Raw genomic sequence first — 10,088 nt, forward strand, 5'->3', positions numbered from 1 at the left:
AGCAGATGCTCTCCTCGTCTCCCGTGATGGCAGCACGAGAGTAGCGAAGGCTTTTCAAGCTAGCTGTGGGTGCCAGTGACGTGGGTGCTGGAGCTGTGCTGTTCCAAGAAGACGAAGACGGACTGGACCATCCAAATGAAAGCCACCAACCAGAGAGTTTTGAGGTGGAGTCTTCTTCTGCAAGAATACCCAATTACCATTGAACATATCAAGGGCACATCCAATGTAATCGCTGATGCCCTGTCCCGAAGTTGAACGTTATGATAATGTGTTGACATTCTTGATTTCTGTTTTGTTTATATATATTTTATTTTGTATACCAGGGACTCAGCGACTCAGTGTGATTACTGGTAGTCACCTTATTATTACATGTGTTATGAATGCCCGTATGCGTCGGTTAACGCACTTTTGTTTTAATGTAGTATATTTCCCTATTCCTAGACTAGAGGAAATATCCTTTTTGAGGTGGGGGTGTGTGATGGTACATGCTCTTAATTTTGTTTTCGCCTGTGGCGATATTAATTGTTTTAGAAGGCCGTGTGCAGTTCCAAATTGCACTTAGCTAGGTGGGCAACTTGTTACGTAATACTTCTGCGCGACGGTCCTCGATCGGTACGTCTAATACACACCCAGAGCAGGTGTGGAGGCCATGTGGCTAGTAGTTACGTAATATCTCCGGTAGTGCTGTTTATGGCCAGGGGATTGCTCGCGGAATGGCGACAGCCAGTCTGACGATCAGAGAAAATATACCGACTCTGAGAGAGGTGGAATATCAGATGATAGGGGGAGAACCGCCTTGTACCCCCAGGCGATTTTCTGATTTTTATAATAAATAGCTAGGGTTTAGAGATATCTGGGAGAAGCAAAAAGGACAGAACGATAGGAAGGTATCCCGGGGGAATGTTAGTCAGGTTGGACTTTGGTAAATATTTTATTTATGCTCTGTTGTATAACCTTGATGTGATTGATGTGACTTTAAATATTTTAATACTGTATTATACCAATATTATTTAGACAGTGTCTTCGGTCATCTGACGAAGTAAATCGTAGTCTTACTGGTCTATATTTATACGAGTATTTGGTAATATAAAGCTTAGCCAGTCATCCTAGAAGACCTAGGTAAACTGTAGGTTATTGTCTTTATTGTGATAGGTACCAGTATTAATTCTGTGTTACAAGGTTACTGAATGAGTAGTTAAGGGTTAATTAAAAATTAACCAGTTATGAATAGTGTTGTAATTCCTTTATTAATTAAGTTCCCCTAGAAGCGTTTCCCAATTATCACACGTGTGGGTGTTGTGTCACGGTGAAGTGATTCGCATATTGTGTAAACTAGACACCTAGAGATTAACTAATTAAGTGATCAGTTCTGGGTTGTTATTATTGTTGTTATTAATTAACTACTGCGGCTGTACATTTGTCAGCGTAGGTTAATACAGATTCCAAAGTGTATTGTGTTTTTGTTGTGTTTTCTAGTGAACTAAACGTGCTATAATAATATATACTTTATATAAGATCGTATCTCTGATCATACCTAGACGAGCCAAAGCGGGTTTTGAACTGCCCGTTACAGAGAGATCTAATAGATATACAGTTAGGAGAGATATTTGGACAATCGTGTTTTATTCAGTTACGGGTATTATAGAATCCCCGTGACAGTGTGTGTGTGTGTGTGTGTGTGTGTGTGTGTGTGTGTGTGTGTGTGTGTGTGTGTGTGTGTGTGTGTGTGTGTGTGTGTGTGTGTGTGTGTGAGTGTGTGTGCACACACACACGCATAATTTTATAATATGACTGTAAGGTAGTGATATTAGGGCCCCATCTCTGACGCCATCATATTTGTTTCCGGGGTAAAAAAATAATAAAATAAACCATTATTCTAAAAGAAGATCTAACTGAATGGCGAGGGTATGAACTATGACTCATTGACAGGTTCTTTGTGTGCAGAGAAGAGCCAAAGGTACAGTGAAACCTGTCTTAAGCGGTCATACTAGGGAGTGGATAACAATGGCCGCTTAAGACAGGTGGCCGCTGATTACAGGTTGCGACATATAGTCATTGAAACATATGTTGTTGTTTCTTGTTTTTGCGTCTGCACTACTAATTAATGGATGTGTGCTTCACAGTTTACTATAAATAAACGTTCGACATGTCGACTCCTTCAGGAAAAACTGCAGCTGGAATGTATTAATTAATCGTTCAAAACAAGTTTGTTTTCCCTTTCCGTTTAATTATTTAATTTCTACTTCCTGTGGTGTATTGTCATAGTAAGTGAATCTACAAATGTGAAGCGTAGCCTGCCCAGAGGCAATTAGATGCTTTCCAGTCATACTTTCTTAATTGATAAACAGTAGAGATGTTGGGACTGAATGGGTGCTAGTATTCCTGAAGGTGTGAAGATCGATTATTTGCAGCATCTTGTCGCTGTTGTTAAATATCACTTTTATATAATAGTAAAACGTTACTATGGCCGCTTAATACAGGTATTTTAGCGATTTGGGATCCGATTTGGGTGGCCACTGGCCGCGTTAGACAGGTGACCGCTTATTACAGGTACATTTACGTTATAAATCGTTTGGGAGGGAAAAAAGTGGCCGCTTAAGGCAGGCGACCGCTGAATCTAGGTGGCCGCTAGGACAGGTTTGACTGTATATGGTTCCATGTTCGTGTGTTGGAGGACTGCCACTTTGACGCATTCTATAGTTTGTTTTGTTTAACGACACCTCTAGAGAACGCTGATTTGTTAATTATCAGCTACTGAACGTGTAGTCTTAGAGAGGAAACCAGCTACATTTGTTTGTCCATTAGTAGAAAGGAATCTTTTATATACACCATCCCACATAGAGGATAGCAGAGCGGATAGCGGTGTCGTTAAAGAAAACAAAGTGTAACTTTCTTTCGTTTGGAATGAACTATTTCTGAATACAATTTCATTTACACAGGAACACAGTCAAAACGCTCGTGGTTTCTTGGGACGAATTAGGATTCATTTCTTTTCTTTCTGTCTGTCTATTCTTCATGCTAACCATAGTGGAAATATTTGTATCGATGTCCGTTCTCTCACCTTAATTTACAAAATGTAAGGAAGGGATGTTTTACTTAACCACGCACTCAATACATATTTTATTGATGTCCGTTCTCTCACCTTAATTTTAATTTTTCCTTCATTATACTTATTTTGTGCTTCTATCCAATGAATGTTCAAGCACTCTGTCCTGGCGACACACCTCAGTTAGCTGGGCTGTCTGTGTAGGACAGCGGTTTAGCTGTTAGTGGTTAGTGAGACAGAAGTGGGTTGTTAAAAATCGCCCTGGGTGGGAGCCGGTACCAGGCTGCGAACCCAGTACCTACCAGCCTTATGTCCGATGGCTTAGCCAGGACGCCGGTAATACATATTAATTAAGGTTATATGGCATTTACAAACTGTAGAGAGACACCTTAATATAGGTATTTCCCTGCAGGCCAATTAAAAACCGATGTGTTTAATCTGTGGAAGTAAAAAGTGTTTAAACCAAAACTCTATTGATTAGTGTAAACTTCAGAATATGGAATATGAAAAAAGACATAACCAATATTAATTCTGCATTGATTTTTAGCGCTATTATACAATATGATTGAAAAATCTTTTTGAATTTTGTGTGTGTGTGTGTTTGTGTGTGTGTGTGATTGGCCACGACTTCAATAACAAAACTAAATGTTGGAAAGTAAAACGAGGATGACGATACTGGACACGTATATGGAGAATTCGTTAACGGCCAGTCGGAATCATTCTTTGTTGAGTCTGTGGCGAGAAAGATCCAAAGTGAATCGATAGAGAAACATGGCACGCTGTCATTGAGAGGCGGACAGTTCTTTATATCTCATCAAACACATATTATCTTCCTCTCTCTCCGTCCGTCCATCCCCCCCCTCCTCTCTCTCTCTCTCTCTCTCTCTCTCTCTCTCTCTCTCTCTCTCTCTCTCTCTCTCTCTCTCTCTCTCTCTCTCTCTCTCTCTCTCCCCCCCTCAATACATACTAATGTATTTTAAAAATGCGTGATTATACAACGCGATGGATGGTAAGGTCGTATTCTGTTAGTTATTTTTCATTTTACCCAAATAAATATACTGTCTCTTCTGTGATCGGCCTACAATGATTTGTCATTAACAACTAACCCACTATCCTTGACACCAGCGCCTTGGGGACAGGACATAACCCAGTGGTAAAGTGCCCGCCTGATGCGCGGTCGGTCTAGGATCGATCCCCGTCGGTCTAGGATCGATCCCCGTCGGTGGACCCATTGGGCTATGTCTCGTTCCAGCCAGTGGACCGAAACTGGTATATTAAAGGCCGTTTTATGTGTTATCCTGTCTGTGGGATGGTGCATACAACAGATCCCTTGCTTCTGGTCTCTAAGACTATTTGTCAAAATTACCAAATGTTTTACATCCAATAGCCGATGATTAACACATCAATGTGCTCTAGAGGTGTCGTTAAACAAAACAAACTTTGTTTTTGACAATAGCTCTATGGGCGGTACGTAGCCCGGTGGTAAAGCGTCCGTTGGACTATTTCTCCTTCCAGCCAGTGCACCACGACTGGTATATCAAAGGCCGTGCGTCAAGCAAGCGAGCGCTTTACCACTAGGCTACGTCTCGCCCTGTATCTATAACTGAATGAATGAACGTTTTGTTTTGTGAATCCAACATCCGCGTGTCATGGACTGTCGTAAAACAGAACATCCAATAGCCGATGATTAATAAAGCAATGTGATCTAGTGGTGTCTTTAAACAAAACAAAACAAACAAACTCATTTAAGGTTATAATAGACCAAATCAATAAACCGATCATGTTAACGTTTACTAATAAAACTGATATAAGCAGCGTATCAACACACCCAGGAAGTACAGCAATAAAACTGTTGGCATCTCACATCTAATCTACCTGCCAAAAAAAAGAAAGAAAAAAAAAAAGGCGAGCAATCGACCTACTAAACTACCCCAACCCCTAAAAAATAGGGATCACATACCATTTAAGAGATTTAATTAATGTTTTTATTAGCAATCGTCATTTTTGCTGGAAATTGCAGTTCCATTTTTGAAGGTACCCTGCATTAGTTTCAACCTCTGGTATATACTACATAACAACTGTATAACAAATAAAAGTATATTTATTTATTGTCGACGAATAATAGTATTTGCACAAATAATTCAATATCACATATTACTACCAATCACACCGACAGCTGTTTTTACTCCGTAAATATTTGACGGTACACCTCGAACTTTGACACGGAACTCTCTTCTTTGGTACCATGCAACCTGAAGAGAGGGGTAGAGGTACTTTAGTAGGTCGATTGCTCGCCTTAGATTCTCGGGTCGTAGGATAAAATTGACTCGGCAGGCCCATATATTTTTTTGTATCTCAATCAGCGTCCCACGTAAATAATTTTCTTTTTAAAAAAATATTTCTCGTAGCCGTTTTTAAAAATTGCTGCCAGGTATTCAAGATAACGGAGAAAAAACAAATGGATACATGACATTTTTTTTGTTTCAATTTGTTATCAAATTACACACAACAACAAAATGTAAAAAAACCCAAAAACAATTATATATTGTATAAAAATTTCAGGAAATTGCACAACAGCATGCACTAATACTTCAAAGCCAGCAAAATAATATATGATATTCTGTCTGTGGGAAAGTGCATTTAAAATATTCACTGTCGCTAATGGGAAAATGCTGTGAGGTTTTTTGTTTCTTTTGTGAAGACATATTATGTCAGAATATCAAATGTTTTGATGTCCAGTATCCGATGATTACCAACGCGCCAGCTCAGGACGTTGTGCAGTGGTAACGTGCTCGCTTGATGCGCTGAACTGTCTGGGATCGATCCCCGTCGATTGTACCTTCTTCCCTCGTTCCAGTCAGTGCATTAGAAAGAAAGAAAGAAAGAAAGAAGTGTTTTATTTAACGACGAACTCAACACATTTTATTTACGGTTATATGGCGTCAGACATATGGTTAAGGACCACACAGATTTTGAGAGGAAACCCGCTGTCGCCACTACATGGACTACTATTCCGATTAGCAGCAAGGGGTCTTTTATTTGCGCTTCCCACAGGCAGGATAGCACAAACCATGGCCTTTGTTGAACCAGTTATGGATCACTGGTCGTTTTTTTTTAGATAAAGTTATGTGACACTAATAATTGTATTTTACGGCCTCTTTATGTAGAAATGCAGCAATATGAAGATAGCTGATTACCGAATATCAGACAGGAACATTATGTAAAAATTACCAAATAGCCGATGATTAATAAACCAATGTGCTCTAGTGGTGTCCTTAAACAAAACTAAAACTTTTTAGCTCTCCAATAGCCGATGATTAATAAATCAATGTATTGTAGGTAGTACTAAACCAAGTAACTTCCGGCTCGGTCGAAGTTGGAGGTGCACCCAACTTTTGATAGAGAAGTGAACACCACAAGTCATGTCATTGGTGGTAAATGTGATTGTGTTGGTTGTAAAAAAATAGTTTCATCTGGGTAAAAAAAAAAAAAAAGCAATTTTATTTCATCTGGTACCACTGTGTCAAGTAGCCTTGTCCTTGAAATATCTATGGGGTACCTGTTAAAAAGAGGTACTCGAATTTTGTGCGGAACTAGGGTAGTCATAGACGCTAACCGTTATCTCAGAAATGAGCAGCTTGACCCCCATTTTTTTCTGATTCACTTTAAGGATGATGGATGGTAGTATTTATATCCGTGGCGTTTATGTTGATTGATACGCTGCAGGTACACATGTAGGAGTTTTAGCCACATATTTTACTATTGTCGTCTATGGGATTTGATTTGGTAGTATACACCCTGTATGGCCTCGTTAAACAGAACCAACTCTTAACCCCCACACTTTCCCTTTTTTAAAAACCAACGCGCCTAAAACATTTTAAACTCTCTTCCACCCACAAAATCCTTTCTCTAGTCTCTTGGGACCCCGAATCAGGTCATAACGCTAAGTAAAGACGGCAGTGATGCATTTTCATCGCTTATCTAGCTTTATCTCGGATTTAGCACGCTTCGTAGGAAGAATCAAAAACGTAAAGCCTCTTGACTACCATCATTCATACTGGGAGTGGAGAGATTCCCCTGGGTGTCTGTGTAAGTTAAATTAGCTTCACATTAGTCGCCTTAAGTGCCGGCAAAGAAAATCCGACCGTAGCTCTCAGGTGGAAGAACGCGCGCCAAATAGTGCGGCTGACTGATCACCAAGTCGGCGGTTTAATTCGCATTATCAAATATTTTTATGCGAGTCACCGGTCTTAGTGAGGGTCTGGACGTAGCCCAGTGGTAAAGCGTTCGCTTGATGCGCGGTCGGTGTAGGATCGATCCCTGTCGGTGGACCATTCGGGCTATTTCTCGTTTCAGAAGTTGTTCCACAACTGGTGTAACAAAGGCCGTGGTATGTACTATCCTGTCTGTGGGATGGTGCATATAAAAAATCCCTTGCTGCTAATCGAAAAGAGTAGCCCATGAAGTGGCGACAGCGGGTTTCCTCTCTAAATATATGTGTGGTCCATAACCATATGTCTGACGTCATATAACCGTAAATAAAATGTGTTGAGTGCGTTGTTAAATAAAACATTTCCTTTCTTCCGGTCTTAGTGGCCCCTGTCTTGGACAAATCCACCGGGGATTTTTGGAGGATGTGCCCATGGTAGTTGTGCTTGAGCCTTCAGTGGATGAACGAGTTACATAGTTGATTAGTCTCCGTGGTGTAGTGCTTGAGCTGTCGGACGTAAGGCTGGTAGGAAATGGGTTCGCAGCCCGGTATTGGCTCCCACCCAGAGCGAGTTGTAACGACTCAGTGGGTACATGTAGGTGTAATACCACTACACTATCTTCTCTCTCACTCACAACTAACAACTAACCCACTGTCCTGGACAGACAATTGGGTATAAGCACGAAAATGAATGGATTAGTCTCTGTGATGTCGTGAATAAGCTGTCGGACTTAAAGGGACATACCCAAGTTTCAACCGGTGAAAATTAACATTAAGTTTAGTTAATCTACAAACCTGTAACATATTTGGATAAAGTTACAATTGAGTGAAACATGAGTCTGTGACTTTGAAATGGTCAACTACCCTCTAAAAATAGACTAAAACTCGACTCCATAACTGTTACTTCTCAGACACATGTGCGTTTTTAAAAATATGAGAAACACCAGGATGACCAAACACACTTCGAATGTACGGAAATGGATAACCTAAACAATAAAATCTAAGTAAAGTATGATTTCAGTGATCAAAAATGGCTTTAATAGTAAAACATATGCTTAGTGTTTAAAAACTAGGGTATGTTCCTTTAAGGTAATGGGTTCGCAGCCCGGTACACTGACTTCTCTCCAACTAACCCACTAAACATTAATTTCTTTTTCCCCCTTTTATGCATTTACAAGCCTTATATTAAAGGCCTTTGATTTAACGAATGAAATCATTTTCTTTTAAAAAAAATTGTTGAACATGTTTTTGTTTTTTTTCCCATTAATTAATTTTGCGTGTTTTTCTTAGTGTGCGTCACTGAAGTAGGCAGTTACTTATCTCAACTACAATACACAAATCTGCATAAATGGATAAATTTTTTTGTGAAATTTCTTCTCATTCTTGAGTTTATACTCCTGGCTCCACCTTTAGCAACAACAAGCGTTTTGAATGTATTCCTGTAAATATACATAATGGCGAGGCTTTTTTCATCTATTCTCTTATTTGAATCCTAATTCTTCCCTAGAAACCACGAGCGTTTTCAATGTGTTCTTGCGCAAATGAAATTGTATTCAGAAATATACTAGTCACAACAAGTTAAGGGCCAGTATCAAATTTTACCGTATTTTTTTCAAAATTAAAAAAAGGTCATGAGCTGTGATAGGTATAGTATAGTTTATTTGCTTTAAACCTTGCGGCTCATAGTCATAAAATACACAATGAAACATAAACAGAAATGCATACATGACAGATTGTGTATTTGGAGGATCGATATTCAAATACATACATGACAGATTGTGTATTTGGAGGATCGATATTTAAATACATACATGACAGATTGTGTATTTGGAGGATCGACATTCAAATGAGTCGAGAACGTAAATAGTTTGCCTATTCGAGATATTTACCAAGGTTACAGAGTTCATGTTTGTCTTGAACAGATAATCAGGCGCGGATGCAGGATTTCTGAAGGCGGGTGTCCAAATGTGATGCCTGATCTCTCTTTTTACACAGAACAGTTAATATAATCACGTTTCCCCTTAAAGGTTATAGTCAGGTTTTAAAAAGGGGGGGGGGGGGACGGTCCGGACCCCAGGGCTCCCCCTGGATCCGCTACTGATAATAATTGTACAATTTTATACACCGATTGTTTGAACCAATAATATTTCTTAATATAACGAGATCGTAGATCTATATACAATGGACATATCAATGTAAGGTGATATTCGTCTTCTATGTCGTCCTTATTGTACAATTTATATTTTCTTTCTGATATTTCTATGACACAATATCTCCCTTGTTCAATGAGCAGTTGACGGGAAGAAACAAGAAACGTGACGACAAATAATGAAAAGTAGGTTACAGACGTGAACAAAGCATTTCAGATTGGATGTACATTAGCTTGATACTCACAGATTGTTTGATTGCCGGTAGAAAGCGTGTGGCAAATGCATAACAATCCAAGATTATTTAAGCATGGTGCCTGCCTGAAAACTGCATGGCTCACGTTTCATGTTTGATTAGGGTTGGGAGGGTATATTTTTCTTTGCAATCTGGCTTCGGATAGCCATGCCACCAAAACGTAAACTGAGCATTCTGGACTGTGGTCGAGCTCTGCTATGTCTGAATGATAACATATCCATGAGACAAGTAGTGAGATGTCTGCAAGTGAGCAATTCCGTCATCTATTAACTTAAGAGCTTTTCCATACCACTGCCATAGCCAATGGGCTACCTCTGTCAGACGCAGTGTCCTTGTGGCCCTTGGATTGGATTGGATAACATATTAACGTGCCTATATCCAATTAAGGTTCAAACACGTCTCTCCCGGGCACAATCTCTGACTTCGCCA

This window comes from Gigantopelta aegis, chromosome 5 (assembly GCF_016097555.1).
Source record: "Gigantopelta aegis isolate Gae_Host chromosome 5, Gae_host_genome, whole genome shotgun sequence".
In the NCBI taxonomy this organism is placed as follows: Eukaryota; Metazoa; Mollusca; class Gastropoda; order Neomphalida; family Peltospiridae; genus Gigantopelta; species Gigantopelta aegis.